The sequence below is a fragment of the Bufo gargarizans genome, chromosome 6 (assembly GCF_014858855.1).
Source record: "Bufo gargarizans isolate SCDJY-AF-19 chromosome 6, ASM1485885v1, whole genome shotgun sequence".
NCBI lineage: Eukaryota > Metazoa > Chordata > Amphibia > Anura > Bufonidae > Bufo > Bufo gargarizans.
The window spans coordinates 20707339-20724971 of NC_058085.1; positions in this window are offsets into that span (position 1 = coordinate 20707339).

A 17633-nucleotide genomic window follows, 5' to 3' on the forward strand; every position below is an offset into this window, starting at 1 on the left:
TTTCCTGACTACGACATCTCGTTGGGGGTCAAGGCTATCTGCCTCCGTTAGTACCCCTTCTGTATCTTCTTCGAGGTCAAGGCTGTCTGCCTCCATTAGTACCTCAGGGCCTCGTTGGAGGTCAGGGCTGTCTGCCCCCGTTAGTACCTCTCGTCCTTCTTCAAGGCCAAGGCTGTCTGCCTCCGTTCCTGCCTCCTCACTTTCTCTGACAAGCTTCACTCGGGTGGCATGGATCCAAGTTGGAGATTGTTCAGTCAGCACAGCTGTTCTGGTTACTGCAATCACGGCAGTAGGTGGGCCATATACGAAATCACCTTGAGCTCTTCCTTTCTTCAGTGTTTCGACCACCACCTCATCCCCATCCTGTATGGGTGGGTGGGTTCCTGTGGAAAAGAGGGAGACTTACAAGCAACTTTGTCCTCAGTTTTGTTAAGTACCTGTATCAATTTGGTGTCATAGTCTTCCCTTTTTAAATCAAAGTCTCCTCCCTGCACTATCATTGGACCCAGGGGGCGAGGAAAGGCCTCCCCACGAGTATCTCAATGCTGTTATGTCCTACTCCGTGGAAAGGTGCTATTAAGATGGAAGCACTGTGTTGGGGGAATGCATAACTTCCCCTCTTCGCAGACTAATCCTATCTTAGGATTTTTCTGCAATACTGGATAACACCAGTCTTGCTGTTCATGTTCAGTGGCATACCACTGAAGATCAGTAAGTATTTGCAACATCTCAGGGGTTGGAGGTGCCAGACATGGCATCTCCCAATGGTTAGACAAATCTGTGGGGTTGCATTTGGCCACTCGTTTCGCCACCTTATATGCCAGCGCGCCACCTTATCTGCCAGTGCATCGCCCTGTGAGACATGATCCTTACCATCTGCTGCTGTGAATTATCTCCTCTGCCTAATCATACCATGGTCCCACACTACCCCATGTGTGCACCTACTCTCAGTATAGATGGTGACAGGTCTATCAGTATGTAGAATACATGCTCTAGTGAGTGCAATGAGCTCAGCTGCCTGCTGTGTTGAGTGTGGATGTCCTTGAGTAGGCCCACAACATTACGAGTGGTGTGCAAAATGGTGTAATGTCACATTGTGAAAAGAGTTGCCAATTCTACCATCATAGCACAGGCTGCAAGAGAACATAGACATGCCGGCATCCCTTGAACAGGGGTGGGCATTACCTTTGAAAAAAATACACAAGGATGCAACTTGCCTCCGTTTTCTCGTGTCAGTACACCCGCCATGGTTTTACAATTTTGGCGTGCAAACATGTGGAAGGGCATATTACAGTCAGGGAGGCCCAGCCCTAGACTCGACATGAGTGAACATTTCAGATAATCAAATGCATTGCACATTTCAGAAGACCATTTAATCAAATCTGGATTTTCGTCCAGAGTGGCTTGCCTCAAAACATTGTCATAATAGGAGCAATCAGGAATCCATTGTCTACAGTAGTTTATCATACCAAGAAAAGATAACATTTCTTTCCTGGTGTGCGGGGTGACAAAGCCCACAATAGACTGGACTCATTCTGCGCTGATTCTCCTTTCACCTTCTGTGAGGACAAAGCCCAAGTATTCAACCTGCATTTTACACCATTGCATTTTCTTAAGTGTCACTTTGTGACCACATCCTGACAATCATTATAACAGTGATAAACCATCCTGAATGCTGGCCTCCGCTGACATGCTACACAGTAACAAATCATCGACATATTGCAGCAGCACAGAACCTTGGGGGGGGGGGGGGGTGTACCATGGTTTTAACGTGGCTTGGAGGACCATGCTGTACACTACAGGTGAATCAGCATATCCCTGGGGTCTGCACCAGGTCAGTTGACGTCCGTCAAAGGAAAAAGCAAAAAGTAGTCTGATTATCTTATCAACTGGGATAGAAAAGAAAGCATTTTTCAGATCTATCACACTGAACCAAACAGCGTCTACTGGAATGGCAGATAATAATTGAGTGACATCAGGTACAACAGGGGCTATAGGCACAATGATGTTGATGGCGCTTAAATCCTGTACAAAGCGGGTAGTACCATCTGCCTTTGTCACTGGATTCACAGGCGTGCTGTAGGGTGAAATCCCCTCTTCCAGGATTCCCTTTTGTAGGAATTCTTCTATCATTGGCCTAAGTCCATCGAGTTTCTCTTTTAACAGCGGGTATTGTTTCTGATATACTGAGATGACACCTGGTTTCACAGTAGCTGTGTAAAGTGTGCAATCTATGAATGCAGGATTAATGTTGTTAAGTTCTGGGTGGCCCCCTATGTTTGCGAGAATCAGTGGGCCTGGTGTAGAGATTGGAATGAGACCTGAGTGTACTCTTATGACCTGATTCTTTGCTGATACCTGCAAGTCAAGCTTAATGAACAAATCTCTCCCTAGCAGGCTGACTGGGCAATCTAGTATAATGCTAAATACATGATCTGTGATGTATTCCCTGTCCATGGTCTCGAGTGGTAGTGAGTCAGTTTTGAAAGGTTTTATCAAAACCCCATTAATTCACATAGAAGGCTCAGATTCTCTTTAGTCATCTATGTCCACCCCTTTTGGTCGGACGCTGTGATCCTCCTTCTGTCTGTCATTAGTATCCCAGCTCCCCATAAGAACAGAGCTCTCATGTTTAGCACAACACGTAACATATAACACATAACTCCAAACATTGAAACAAACAGATCGGACAATACAGACATGAACACACAAAGGGCCCATAAAAACTTTTCATTGACTTCAATAAAAAAAATGTACAGCTTGATCAATGCTGTTGGCACCAATAAAAACCAAAAACTTCCAAGAAAAATAAAATAACATTCTCAATGCGCATATTATATGAGAACAAATACCATACTCCATACACATTCACATTTTCATGTACTCATTTTCACAAACAGCTCATAACCTCACCCTCATACATAAAAACTGAATTGCACACACAGCTCTGCTAAAAACATCTTAGTCTTCATATATTTACAACTCAAAGCCACACCCATTCACATTCCACTGAATCATGTATTCCAACCTATTCACACAATTTCTTTGTTTCATTTCAAAACTTTCAGCACAGACAAACACAGCTTTCCTGGAAACAGATAACCACACCCAGCTAAGGGTACTTTCACACTTGCGTTTTTCTTTTCCGGCATAGAGTTCCGTCACAGGGGCTCTATACCGGAAAATAACTGATCAGGCATATCCCCATGCATTCTGAATGGAGAGTAATCCGTTCAGTTTGCATCAGGATGTCTTCAGTTCAGTTGTTTTGACTGATCAGGCAAAAGAGAAAACCGTAGCATGCTACGGTTTTATCTCCGGCGAAAAAAACTGAAGACTTGCCTGAATGCCTGATCAGGCATTTTTTTCCATAGGAATGCATTAGTGCCGGATCAGGCATTCAAAATACCGGAATGCCGGATCCGTCATTCCGGTCTGCGCATGCGCAGACCTTTAAAAATGAAAAAAAAAAAAAAAAAACGTGCCTGATGACACCGGAAAAATGGATCCGGTATTGCAATGCATTTTTCTGACTGATCAGGCATTTTTCTGACTGATCAGGCATTTTTCTGACTGATCAGGATCCTGATCAGTCAGAAAAATGCCTGATCAGTCAGAAAAAATGACATCCGTTTGCATACAGTTTGCCTGATCAGGCAGTCAGTTCAGGCAACGGAACTGCCTGCCGGAATCAAACAACGCAAGTGTGAAAGTACCCTTATAAGAAGACAATATACATGTTATAATCATACAGTCATTTTGTTAAACCCAAATCATCTTATATGCCAGGTGGTCTTAGTGTTTGCACATATATAATAATTGTTGTTAAAAGCTGGATTGTTACACATATAACATAACTTTTTCTGCATAATTCCATATCCCATGAAGGGTCAGGTTCAAAATACGGCCAGGCGGCAGTGTCGCCTAAGCATAGACCCTTGACCATGTCCATGTGATATATGCTATTGTCTCCTTCTGTCACAACCAGACAGCTGAGAAGCTCTGACAGAGGCCTTTCAGAACCTCCTCCTTGAGTTTCTGTGTTGTGGTATTCAGCTCCTCCTCTCGTTAGCCTCTCTCAGCTGTTATGTGTTGGACTAATTGCTTCCCTTTAAATTCTTCCCCAGAAGGCTTTTCTGGGCGGCTTATATTTCTTCCTGGAGTATGTGTGCATGCCCATCTGGTTCTCCTCTCCTCTACAAAGTTAAGTGTTATACTGTTATCTGTTATTTTCTGTTTGCTGGATCCCAGGTGACCCTGACTCCCTCCGTGTCTGGTGTAGGGAGCCGGTGGTCGTGTCCCCTCACTATTGTAGGGTGCTCAGGGGTTATATAGTCAAGGTACGTGGATATGCATACCTCCACCATTCGGATCTATGCATAGGCTGAGCAGCCAGGGAAAGTCCCAGGTCTTCTACAGGGGTCTCCCTTTTGTTCCTTAGCTTCTGGATCCAGCGAGTCATTTATGCATGTTGTTTTGCCTTGTTTCCTGTACACCGTCCGTGACACCTTCCCTGGGAAAGGGGTCTACCGCTTCCATTGCCTCTGTCCACCCTGCCAAATTATCTACCCATGGGTTAACAAGGTAATACTTTGTAGCACTGACTCGGGTAACATATTGTTTACATGTTTCTCCTGGTTCTGGTTTAGGGTATTCTGTCTTAGATTTTTTGACTACCCATTATCAAAACTTATTTTCTTACAAAAAGAATTCAAAACAATAATAGCAAATACAAAACAGAATGTTAGTCTTGGGACGACAGCTGTACACTTATGAACCAGCCTGTCACTTCCCCTTATATAACTGTGTTAGACAAAACAACTTATCATGCAAAACTTCTACAATTATCAAACAACTTATCATGCAAAACTTCTACAATGATCAAACAACTTATCATACAAAACGTCTACAATTATCAAACAACTTATCATACAAAACGTCTACAATTATCAAACAACTTATCATACAAAACTTCTACAATTATCAAACAACTTATCATACAAAACGTCTACAATTATCTTATTAAGAATCAAATCAAGCTGTAAAACCTTCTGTTCCCTGAACAGATCTTTTACGGGGCTCCCTGAGCCCTCTGAAGTGCACTTTTCCTGTTACTGGACTTCCCTGAGTCCTAAAGCAGAAACTCCCTGAGTTATGCTTACTGTATCCCTGATACAGTACTTCACCCGAAGTCTATCTAAGGGTCCCTTATGTACTTACTTGAATTGAGATGTGGCCAGTGCCCCCGGAATGGCCAGAGGACAGGTGCCTGCCTCTTCTTACCAGACCTGAGGATGACCTTCCCTATCCCGGACAAGAACCCCCAAGTTGTAAAGAATATTCTTTACGTTCCCCCTTATTTATACCCCTGGTATAAGACTTCAGTATTCAGCTTAATTTGGTTCTTAATCTGACGCCAGAGAGAGCGACAATGACAAGACGCACTTCTGTGCAGTTCAAAGTCACTCTGCGTCTTTATTGATCTCATGAGACATATATAGTCCTAAATGACATGATGTTTAAGTTAACCAGTAACACGCGTCTTAGTCAGCTACGCATTTCAGTTATCTTATCGTTTATTAGAGTCCAAGGCTATATATGAAATGTGAGCAAAAAGCACTTCTCAGTAGTTTTCCAAAAACTTTGCCCCCTACGTGTTCCTGTGTGCGTGATCTATTAATGTATAGATAGTGATGGCATATAAGCTTATATAAAAAATAGGTTTTGGACTGTAATAGAATCTATCAGGCCCAAAGACCCTTGTGCCACATAAGAAGACACCGTTACTCTACAAAGTTCATGCAGGTCAAGTTACATCTCTGGCTGGAGGGAAGGGGAATTTGGCTTGAGGCTATGTGCTTCCCTGCCCCTGGCCACAAAGCACTGAGGGAAGGGGGCCAAAGCTGAACTCTTACACCAGGGCACATGAGCCTTTAGCTACGCCCCTGAATATTATATTATAATCTATGCAAGTAAGAAGGAGGACTTGCATCTACATGTTAGTTTGTTTTTTTGCCTTCCTCTGGATCAACTTGCAGGATGACAGGTCGAACTGGATGGACAAATGTCTTTTTTCGGCCTTATGTACTATGTTACTATGTTACATGTGCTAGAATGGAATCCGTGTTACGATCTTGGTACTGCCATTCTGACAGTAGGGAGACACCAGGAGACTGCACCCTAGACTATAAAACCTTTGTAGATATTTATCTCCTGATGTTCATGTTCAATCTGACAATCCGAGCACAACTTTGTCTGACCATTTGTAGCATTGCATGGTCCCGCCCTAAGAACTCTCAGAAAACTGTTGTGCCACTCTTGTGCAACCACAAAAGATCTGCAGCAGTTGACAAAGAAGGCCATCTTAAAAGTCTATACAGGCAGAAAATAGTGAGAAGATCCATGTAACATGTAACGTCTATGGTCAGCTGTAATCCCGCCATCTCCACCTTTCTCATTATACAAGGATAAGACATATAATACTGGTGGATAAAACAAGACTGAAGACAAGATCTTCACAGCCTTCTACAGATCATAGGGGACATTTCATGAGACCTTATCTCTATCTACCTGATCATCCTGTGGGACATTGTGATTTTCTTCTGAACCATCCTGTGGAAGAAGAGGACTGGGACATCTCTCTGGTGTTCTTATCTCTTCCTTAACTGTAGGAAACACATCCAGTGACTGAATTCATTCCTTACATACAGATAATGAGAGGACTTGTGTATTTAGTCATGTCTATTACCTGGTGATATGAGGGGCTGGTGATCCTCCATCATGATGCCCTTATATCAGTCTACCTGATCATCCTGTGGGACATAGTGATGTTCTTCTGAATTATCCTGTGGAAGATGAAAACTGGGACATCTCTCAGGGGTTGTTCTTTCTTCCTTAACTGTGTTGCAGAATCAGGATTAGATCAGATGGTCAGCCATGTTGTCTTAGGTATACATCTTGGGGCACATTTATTAAGACCTGTGTTTTAGGCGCAGGTCTTAACAAAGCCCTAAGCTGGCGGTGGTTCCGCCGAAGATATGAAGAGGCGCAGGCCTCTCCATAACTTCAGGGCTTCCAGCACAAGTTCTATATGTAAGACAGCTTCCAAGCTGTCTTACATTTAGACCCTTTTCTACACCTGAAACATTTGTTGAAAATGGTAAATGAGACAGACCTGCCACCCCCATTGCATTGACGTATCCGCCTGAAGTCTAAATTAAGCTTAGTTCAGAATACTATAGGACCCCTGTAAGGAAATTTGGACCCTTTACTTATAGTATCCCTGATACCAGACTTTCGGTGGTCAGCTTGGATTAAGTCTTTTCTGGCGCCAGGAGAATGAACTTATCAGATACAACAAAACACGGGTCTGTACAAATTCACTCTAATCTTATTAGCAACATAGAAGTGATAGATATAGAGGTTGAGCTTCCTTGACATCCAATCATATGTTAGTATTAACCTCAACCTAGAGCGTGAGTACACATAAGTTTTTGCAGTGACACAATAGATCGCTCATAGTAGAATTTCCCAGCCCCCTCACCTTAAGTTTCATTTCCCACAAACTGTGAGCATCTACAGGAAACAGATACTTATGAGACAGACAGGAAGTTCAAACATGGTATAGATACAATGGAGTCACATATATCACTTCAACCCCCTTCTGTTTACACCTCAAAAAGGAGCTTAGCTAAAGAGTTAATCACCATTTTGAAGTGAATACTGATGTTCTTTTGCTGAGAAAATAGAGACCTTTAAATAATCAAAAATGTTATGATGTAATGGTGACCTTTAGAAAGTAGATAATATTTGCACTAGAAGTGGAAGCCTTGGCCAAGATAAATGTATTTGTCTATTAAAACTATCCATTTGCAGGTTTATGATCAGGATCGATCCTGTCACGGAAGGTGTACAGGAAACAAGGAAACACAAAATGAATATACGTCTCACTGGATCCAAAACTAAGAAACAAAAAGGGAGACCCCTGCATCAGACCTGGCACTCTCCCTTACTACTCAGCCTATGCAAAAATCCCAATGGTAGATGATCGCATATCCTCATACCTCGACTGTATAACACCTGAACACCCTATAATAGTGAGGGGACACGACCACCGGCTCCCTACACTAGATACGGAGGGAGTCAGGGTCACCTGGGATCCAGCAAACAGAAAAACACAAATGAATGCACAACACTTATCTTGTAGAAGACTGAGAAGTAGGATCAGCATACACACACACTCCAGGAAGTAATATAAACCGCAAACTGATGCACTATGGGGAGGAATTTAAAGGGATGCAATCAGTACAACTATATGACAGCTGAGAGAGGCTAACGAGATGAGGAACTGAAAGCAAAACAAAGGAAGCTCAAGGAGGAGGTTCTGAAAGGCATCTGTCAGAGCTTCTCAGATGTCTGGTGGTGACAGATCCTCGGTGTTGGACCGGTGATAAATGAAAGAGCCAATCTTGGCTTTATGGACCATGGGGCTCTTTGGAAAGAACAATGGAGATTGGTACTTGAATTGGGAGGATTAATGGAAGGCCCCAAGAACAAATTATTTATGTAACAAGAGATCGTGATAAGGAACTTTTATCCAATTAGCAGTTGTTGTCGGTGTAACTTGTGTAGATCTATGGTTACGTATGATAATGATGGAATCTGTGTATAAAACACTGAAGTCTACGTACAGCCACACACTGCGGAAAACCTGAATTAAAATATTAAAGGGGTTCAGATCTAAACCTGGACATACCTCCATTTTCACCCCGGCAGCTCCCCTGACTTGAGCATCGGAGCAGTTCATGCTTCGATGCTCTCCTTTGCCCTGCACTAAATTGCGCAGGGCAAAGGCATTTTTTGGAGTTCATGTGACGTACCGGGGCTCTTCATGGGGTTGCCAGGAAGCCCGGTGACATCACCGGCACTGATGGGCGGCATTTAGCACTGCCCTAGTCAGTAAAACGGCTAGGGCAGCGCTAAAGCCCGCCCATCAGAGCCGGTGACGTCACCGAACACACTGCCGGGCGGAAGTTTACGCCCAGCAGTGTGTTATTGAAAGCAAAGAGACCTTGCCCTGTGCGATTTAGCGCAGGGCAAGGGAGCACATCGGAGCATGAGATGCTCCGATGCTAGCCTCAGGGGGGGCAGCCTGGGTGAAAATAAGGGTATGTCCTTATGACAACCCCTTTAATTATTCCTTTGTTCTCTGAGGTATAAAGGACGGTGTCCAGGACTTATAACAGAGCGCTGCCTTTTACCATGGCTGTAATTCACTTCCATTTACCTCTTATGCCATAATCTTGTCATGGTCTTACCTTCTTGCTGTTCTCCTTCGTTTGACATGTGCTGGCGGCCATCTTGGTTTCTGGGTTTCTTGTAGCCTCCCACCCTGCGGCTTCTCCTTCCCACTGGGAGGAGCTGGATGCCTAGCTCATACATATAGGAGGTCTGTGGCTTCAGTTCCTTGCTTGGTCCTCCTGTGTTCACATGCTTCTAAGACTGCAGCTGCTTCTGGTTCCTGATCCTGGCTTCGTCTGACTACCCTTCTGGTTCCTGATCCTGGCTTCGTCTGACTACCCTGCTGGTTCCTGATCCTGGCTTCGTCTGACTACCCTTCTGGTTCCTGACCTCTGGCTTCGCAAGACCCTGCTTCGGTTTAGCCATCCGTTTGGACTTTTGCCTTACAGCTTTATTTTCAATAAAGCCTTCTTATTTTCCCTTATCTCTTGTTGTACGTCTGGTTCATGGTTCCATGACATTAGGACCAAGCCTTGAATTCTGACGGTACAGGGCCATCCTCGCTACCTACGCTGGTTGCCAGACTTGATCAGCAGGATCACCTGTTGGGTCGGTTCGCTGTGGCGTTGCAAACCCTGCTTGAACGCACGGCTCATTTAGCTTCCGTTGCCGATGGGTCGGTTGTCGCTCCTGGGCCCGCTCCTACTGCCGCTCCGGTTGTTGCGCCAGAGTCTACCCCGACACCTGTTGCTGCGCCTGCGGTGTTTCGGGGTATGACCGGTTCTGCCCCCCTTCCACAGCGCTTTGGGGGAGAGCCAACTCAGTGCCGAGGTTTCCTTAACCAGGTGGGCATCTATTTCGAATTGCTGCCACATGCCTTTCCTACTGAGAGATCAAAGGTGGGCTTCTTGATCTCGCTGCTCTCGGACAAGGCCTTGGCCTGGGCCAGCCCTTTATGGGAGAACAACAATCCGGTGGTTGCCGAGTTTTCCGGTTTTGTTGCTTCTCTTCGGAAGGTATTCGATGTGCCGGCTCGTGCTGCCTCTGCTGCGAAGCTCCTTATGTCCATCAGACAGGGTTCACGATCCGTAGCTGAATACGCCATTGAGTTTCGTACCCTGGCAGCAGAGGTGGGCTGGAATAATGAGGCTCTGGTCGCTGCTTTCTCTCATGGTCTCTCGGATGCCTTGAAGGATGAGGTTGCAGCTAAGGACCTACCAGTGGAGCTCGAGTCTCTTATTTCTTTCCTGATTTTGATTGACACCAGACTCAGGGAGAGACCTTCCTTTAAGGAGAGCCTGCGGAGGTCTTCTAACAGATTGGCGCCTACGTTTGCTGTCCCACCCGTGCCTCCCTCTCCTCCCACGCCTCCTGGGGATGACTTGTCTGGGGGTGACCCCATGCAGCTGGTTCGCCTGTCCGAGGGGGAGAGGGTACTCCGGAGACGCGAGGGCCGATGCATGTACTGTGGTCTCGGTGGGCATTTTCGGTTGGCATGCCCGAACCGTCCGGGAAACGCTCGCACCTGAGATCCTGTCGGGGGCAGATCTTGGGTGGAGTCTCCTCGTCCCCGGTTTCCCGTGTTGACAAACCACTGATTACTGTTGTCCTCTCCTGGGTCGGGGGCTCGGTGACGACCCAGGCGTTGGTGGACTCTGGTGCTGGTGGTTTGTTCATTGATAGTGTGTTCGCTGCCGCCAATTCCATTCCTCTGCAGCCTCGAGGTTCCCCACTGGCCCTTGAGGCGATAGACGGCAGACCCCTTCTGCCGCCACACGTGACTCAGGAGACCCTTCCAGTGGGGATGGCCATTGGTGCCGTTCACAGAGAGTCGGTCTGTCTCCAGGTTATTTCGTCTCCACACTACTCGGTGGTCTTGGGGTACCCCTGGCTCCAGAAGCATAATCCGACTTTCGATTGGAGATCGGCCGAGATCCTCTCGTGGTCACCGCAGTGTGGGGCTAGTTGCATCCATGGGCCTGTCAAGTTGCTGTGTACTTCCTCGGACTCTCTGTTGCCTCCTGAATACGAGGAGTACCGGGATGTATTCGATAAGGTGCGTGCGGTTGCCCTACCTCCGCACCGCCCATACGATTGTGCCATAGAGTTACAATCTGGTGCCGTTCCTCCTCGTGGCAAAGTCTATCCACTGTCGGTAGCGGAGAATGAGGCCATGGAGGAGTACGTGAGGGAGGCGCTTTCACGCGGACACATTCGCAAAATCCTCGTCCCCGGCAGGGGCTGGATTTTTCTTTGTGAAAAAGAAGGGCGGTGAGTTGAGGCCTTGCATCGATTACAGGGGTCTCAATCGCATCACGATCAAGAACGCTTACCCGATACCCTTGATTTCCGAGCTGTTCGATCGCCTCAAAGGGGCCACGGTCTTTACCAAACTTGACCTGAGGGCGGCATATAACCTGGTAAGGATCAAGGCGGGCGATGAGTGGAAGACCGCGTTTAACACCAGGACCGGTCATTATGAATCCTTGGTTATGCCCTTTGGGTTGTGCAATGCGCCCGCAAGTCTTCCAGGAATTCATCAACGATGTTTTCCGTGACCTGTTGCAGCAGTGTGTGGTGGTCTATTTGGATGACATCTTGGTATATTCTGAATCCATGGAGGCCCACATTCTGGATGTCAGACGAGTGTTGCAACGGTTACGAGAGAACAAGCTGTTCGGTAAGCTTGAGAAATGCGAATTTCACCGATCCCAGGTAACCTTCTTAGGTTACATCATTTCCGCTGAGGGGTTCTCCATGGAGCCTGAGAAGGTTTCGGCTGTCTTACAGTGGCCCCAGCCCAGTGGTCTTCGTGCCCTGCAGCGCTTTTTGGGCTTCGCCAATTATTATCGGAAGTTCATCAGGGACTTTTCCATGCTAGCCAAGCCTCTCACGGATCTGACCAGGAAGGGCAGTAATCCCCAGGTCTGGCCGCTCGAGGCCATCCGAGCTTTTGAGGCTCTAAAGTCCGCCTTTGTGTCGGCTCCGATTCTGTCGCATCCCAACCCTGGGTTGCCTTTTGTCCTCGAGGTGGACGCGTCTGAGACGGGAGTAGGCGCCCTTATGTCTCAGCGTAGAACACCAGAGGGTCCTCTGCTTCCTTGTGGGTTTTACTCCCGGAAACTGTCTTCCGCGGAGTGCAACTATCAGATTGGTGACAGGGAGTTATTGGCCATCGTGCAGGCCCTTAAAGAATGGAGGCACTTGCTCGAGGGCTCGGTGGTTCCGGTTCTCATCCTGACGGACCACAAGAATCTGACCTACCTCTCTGAGGCCAAGAGATTGACACCACGTCAGGCCAGATGGGCTCTGTTCTTGTCACGTTTTAATTACGTGGTCTCCTACCTACCCGGTTCCAAGAACATCAGAGCGGATGCCTTATCACGGCAGTACTCCGAGCTGTCCGGGGAGGAGTCGATTCCGACTTCGGTCATACCTCCGAATCAGATCCTGGCCGCCATTCGCACCAGCCTGACCTCTCCCCTGGGTGAGCAGATTTTGGCGGCTCAATCTGGTGCTCCCTCTGGGAGACCCAACGGCAGATGTTTTGTGCCTGAGGAGTTGCGCACTCGGTTGTTGCGAACCTACCATAACTCCAAGGCCGCGGGGCATCCTGGAAAGAATCAGCTGTCCTGGGCTGTTTCACGTCTGTTCTGGTGGCCTTCTCTACGTTCCGACATCGCCGCATATGTAGCGGCATGCTCCGTTTGTGCCCAGAGTAAGTCCCCTCGGCACCTTCCGTTGGGCCTTTTGCAACCCATAGCCACCGGGGAGCGTCCATGGTCACACCTGGGGATGGATTTCATTGTGGACCTCCCTGCATCCCGAGGCCATACGGTCATTCTCATGATTGTGGATCGGTTTTCCAAAATGTGCCACTGTGTTCCTCTCAAGAAGTTACCCTCTGCACAAGAGTTGGCCTCGATTTTTGCCAGGGAGGTCTTCTGGTTGCACGGTTTGCCCAAGGAGATTGTGTCGGATCGGGGGAGTCAGTTTGTGTCCAGGTTCTGGCGCGCCTTTTGCTCCCAGTTGGGGATTCATCTCTCTTTCTCCTCGGCCTACCACCCTCAGTCCAATGGGGCCGCAGAACGATCCAATCAGGCCTTGGAGCAATTCCTTCGTTGCTATGTCTCCGATCACCAAGACAATTGGGTTGACCTCCTGCCTTGGGCTGAGTTTGCCAGGAACACGGCGGTGAACTCTTCCTCTGGGACGTCTCCCTTCATGGCCAATTATGGGTTCCAACCTGCCGTGTTACCGGAGGTATTCTCTCCCCAGGATATTCCGGCTGTGGAGGATCACCTTTCCGTCCTACGTGCTTCTTGGGTACAGATCCAGAGATCCCTTGAGGTCTCTGCTCAGCGCCAGAGACTCCAGGCTGATCGCAGACGAGCGCCCGCTCCTTCCTACCAGGTCGGAGACCGCGTATGGTTGTCCACCCGCAACCTCAACCTTCGAGTGCCCACTCCCAAGCTGGCGCCTCGCTTTGTTGGTCCCTTCCGAGTGCTTCGCAGGGTAAACCCGGTAGCCTATGCCCTTGCGCTTCCTCCTGGCATGCGGATCTCCAACGTGTTTCATGTCTCCCTGTTGAAGCCACTGGTGTGTAATCGTTTCACTTCCTCGGTTCCTCGGCCTCGTCCGGTCCAAGTGGGCAATCGTGAGGAGTATGAGGTGAGCAATATCCTGGACTCACGCCTGGTCCGCGGTCGGGTGCAGTTTTTGGTCCATTGGCGTGGTTATGGTCCAGAGGAGCGTTCCTGGGTTCCCTCCGCAGATGTCCATGCTCCCGCCTTGCTCCGAGCCTTCCACGCACGCTTCCCTCAGAAACCGTTCTTTACTCCGCGGAGGAGGGGCCCTTGAGGGGGAGGTACTGTCATGGTCTTACCTTCTTGCTGTTCTCCTTCGTTTGACATGTGCTGGCGGCCATCTTGGTTTCTGGGTTTCTTGTAGCCTCCCACCCTGCGGCTTCTCCTTCCCACTGGGAGGAGCTGGATGCCTAGCTCATACATATAGGAGGTCTGTGACTTCAGTTCCTTGCTTGGTCCTCCTGTGTTCACATGCTTCTAAGACTGCAGCTGCTTCTGGTTCCTGATCCTGGCTTCGTCTGACTACCCTTCTGGTTCCTGATCCTGGCTTCGTCTGACTACCCTGCTGGTTCCTGATCCTGGCTTCGTCTGACTACCCTTCTGGTTCCTGACCTCTGGCTTCGCAAGACCCTGCTTCGGTTTAGCCATCCGTTTGGACTTTTGCCTTACAGCTTTATTTTCAATAAAGCCTTCTTATTTTCCCTTATCTCTTGTTGTACGTCTGGTTCATGGTTCCATGACAAATCTGCCTACATTTTACATTGACTTCAATGATGTCTTGCTGCTCTTCAGATTTCCATCAGAGATTTTAAGCCAAAACCAGGGGAGACTCCAAACACAGAACAGGTACAGAGTTTCCCCTATACCTTATGTCTGTGGAGGCTCAAATCCTGGTTTTGGCTCACAATCACTGATGGAAATCACTGACAAAACACTGATGTGTGAATGAGGCTTAAACAAAATAATCTTCTGAAGAAGAAGTTGCTTCAAGAAGTTTTGTGTTGTTGTGGCCAATTTCCAACAGTAGGAACATCCAGTGACTGAATTCATCCCTTACATACAGATAATGAGAGGACGTGTGTATTTAGTCATGTCTATTACCTGGTGATAGGAGGGGCTGGTGATCCTCCAACATGACGTCCTTGTACAGATCTTTGTGTCCTTCTAAATACTCCCACTCCTGACATCCTGACACTTTATAGGAACCTGAAAACACAACGATACAGTCATCACCCGTTTCCCTTCATAGCGTTCCTGTATAATGTCCCAGCATTCCCAGCAGTGTCACCTCTCCAGTCAGCAGCTCAATCATCTTGTTGGTGAGTTCTAGGATCTTCTCTCTATTGATTTCCTCATGTATCAGGGGGTGAGGTGGAGGCTCCATGATTGGGCTCAGGGTTCTTCCCCATCCTTCAGACACAGGGTCCTGACAGCGCTCACTAGAGGTCTTCTTCACTACTGTGTAGTCCTGGTTATGGAGAGACACAGTAATAAATATCACTCCATACATCTCCAGAGTCCCTCACCTCTCCAGTCATGTCCATCTGTTAGTAACATAGATAAGATGATGTAATGTGACATCATCAGAATCTCTCACCTCTCCAGTAAGCCGGAAGAGGATCTCTAGGGTGAGATGTATTATACTCTCCGCCATCTTGTCCCTGTCCATCTTTGTTGGGTCAATCAGGAGAAGGATCTTATATAGAAGATCTCCACTGATCGGATCCTATATTGTAGGAACCTGAATGGATAGAAGATAAGATTATGTAAAATTCTACAAAATCTCATGTAAAATACAATAACTGGAGATAAGAGGAGACATCGCAGGAGATAATAAAGTGTAGATGTTGTGTTCTCTCTTTTTATATGGATTGAAACATGTGTGAGGTCAAGGCAGTTTCATGATAGGTCATAAAATCCAATATATATAAAATACAAAACATAAGTTGATCAACAAGTCATAAAACTGGGAATAAAACAAACAGAATAAAATGCAGACAGACCTGCAGAGCGAAGTAACACCCCGGAATGAAGACCACATTAGCCCTTTTACACTACATGTGTCTATTTTATTCTATATTTCTTTACTCCCAGTTTTATGACTTGTTGATCAACTTGGATGTTTAGTATTTTCTATATATTGGATTTTATAATCTACATCATTTGTAGGTTTCATTTGTTGGTATAAAGACAACTGAAAAACCGCAGGGTGTGCATTGTGAATGACTAGAATACGCCAAATACAGCCTGACACGGTGCGGCCCAGGTTCTGGTATCAGCACAGCTCCGGATAAGGAGCGATTGGTCCCTCATTTTTATACTATTGCAAACACTGAGGGACAAAACGTGCAGTTACGAAATGCGTCTGGTGTAACTGCGGTATTAATCCATCGAGTGCAACTGCGGCACCAACCTATTGAGAGGAATAAACTTATCCTTCATACCATTCCGGACACTGAAACAGCAGAAGTCGGCGTTCCCGTATCCCTACTACACACGCGCAAGTAAGTGTGCCGGCACACGGGAGAACTATAGGATCCAGCAGTGCATTGAGATCATAGGTGAGCGGAGGTCATCAATATCAGATCGGGGGAGGGGGGTCCGACAACCGGCACCCCCAGCCGATCAGCTGTATGAAGAGAAGGTACACGCTGTGCGCACCTGCCGTCTCCCATCTCTCTTCCTGCTTGCTATAGAAACTACAGCGGCGAGCAGGACAGGAGACGGCGCGCGCCTTCTCCTCATACAGCTGACCTGTGGGGGATCTTGAGGATAGGTCATCAATATTAATAGCTCGGAAAACCCCTTTAAAAAGTAGGTTTGGGAAATTAAAAATTTTAATAATTGTTTCTAAATGTCTAAGCCTGTTCTGAAAAAAATAAAACAACATTTACAGAATGAGGAACATAAAGCAGACATATGGGGGATGTAAAGTAATAACTGGTTTACGAGGTTTCACTATCTGCCGGAAAAGCAGAGGAATTAACATTCTGCAAACTGTGAATTTTTCCAATTTTTTTCTGAAGGGGTTAATGCAGGGAAATCTAACCGCAGTTTGTCCGTCATTTCACCATAACACATAATAAAGATGGCGGTTTGATACCTACATGGTGTAGAGATGGGTCTGCACAGCTGATCGGTGGAGAAGACTTCTGGAGGGTCAGGATGCGGACTCTGACACCGGAGGGATTGAATGAAGAAATCCAAGGAATTCCAGAATCTCTCCCCGTTTCCCCGGGTCATTCTGCCCTTCTCCAGTATGGAGCATCAATACTCCTCCTCATGTGCGCATGCGCTGCACTCTGCTTGGCTCCTCCTCCCCTGTGCTGGCGTGGTGAGCACGAGACCACTGCTTCCTGTCCCACTCGCCTGCCTGCTTCCTGCGTGTCCTCTTGTCGCCGGGGACAGGGTTTCCTTCCTTCCTGTACGCGCATGCGCCACATAAATAAGTAGTGAGTATTATATTATACACTTATATAAAAGGCTTCTCACACACAGCAGCGCCAACCCCAAGATGAAGGCAGCAGATGAAACGCGCGTCGGGGAGGACACATCCCCTACAGACGTCTGTGACATCGGTTGGTGATTTTACTATTGTTTATTTCAGTCACTTTACTTGTGAATTTCCTTTCGCCGTTCTATGATTTCTGTCTCGTCAGCGCCTCACACTGGAGACCTGCGCACTTCTTCTCCGTTATTAATATTTCTATATCTTTTTGATGTCTGTTGATATCATATTTATCATCTACTAGCAGAATTACCGGCTTCAAACTGGCCATCCATAACAGTGACATCCACAGCACCCCC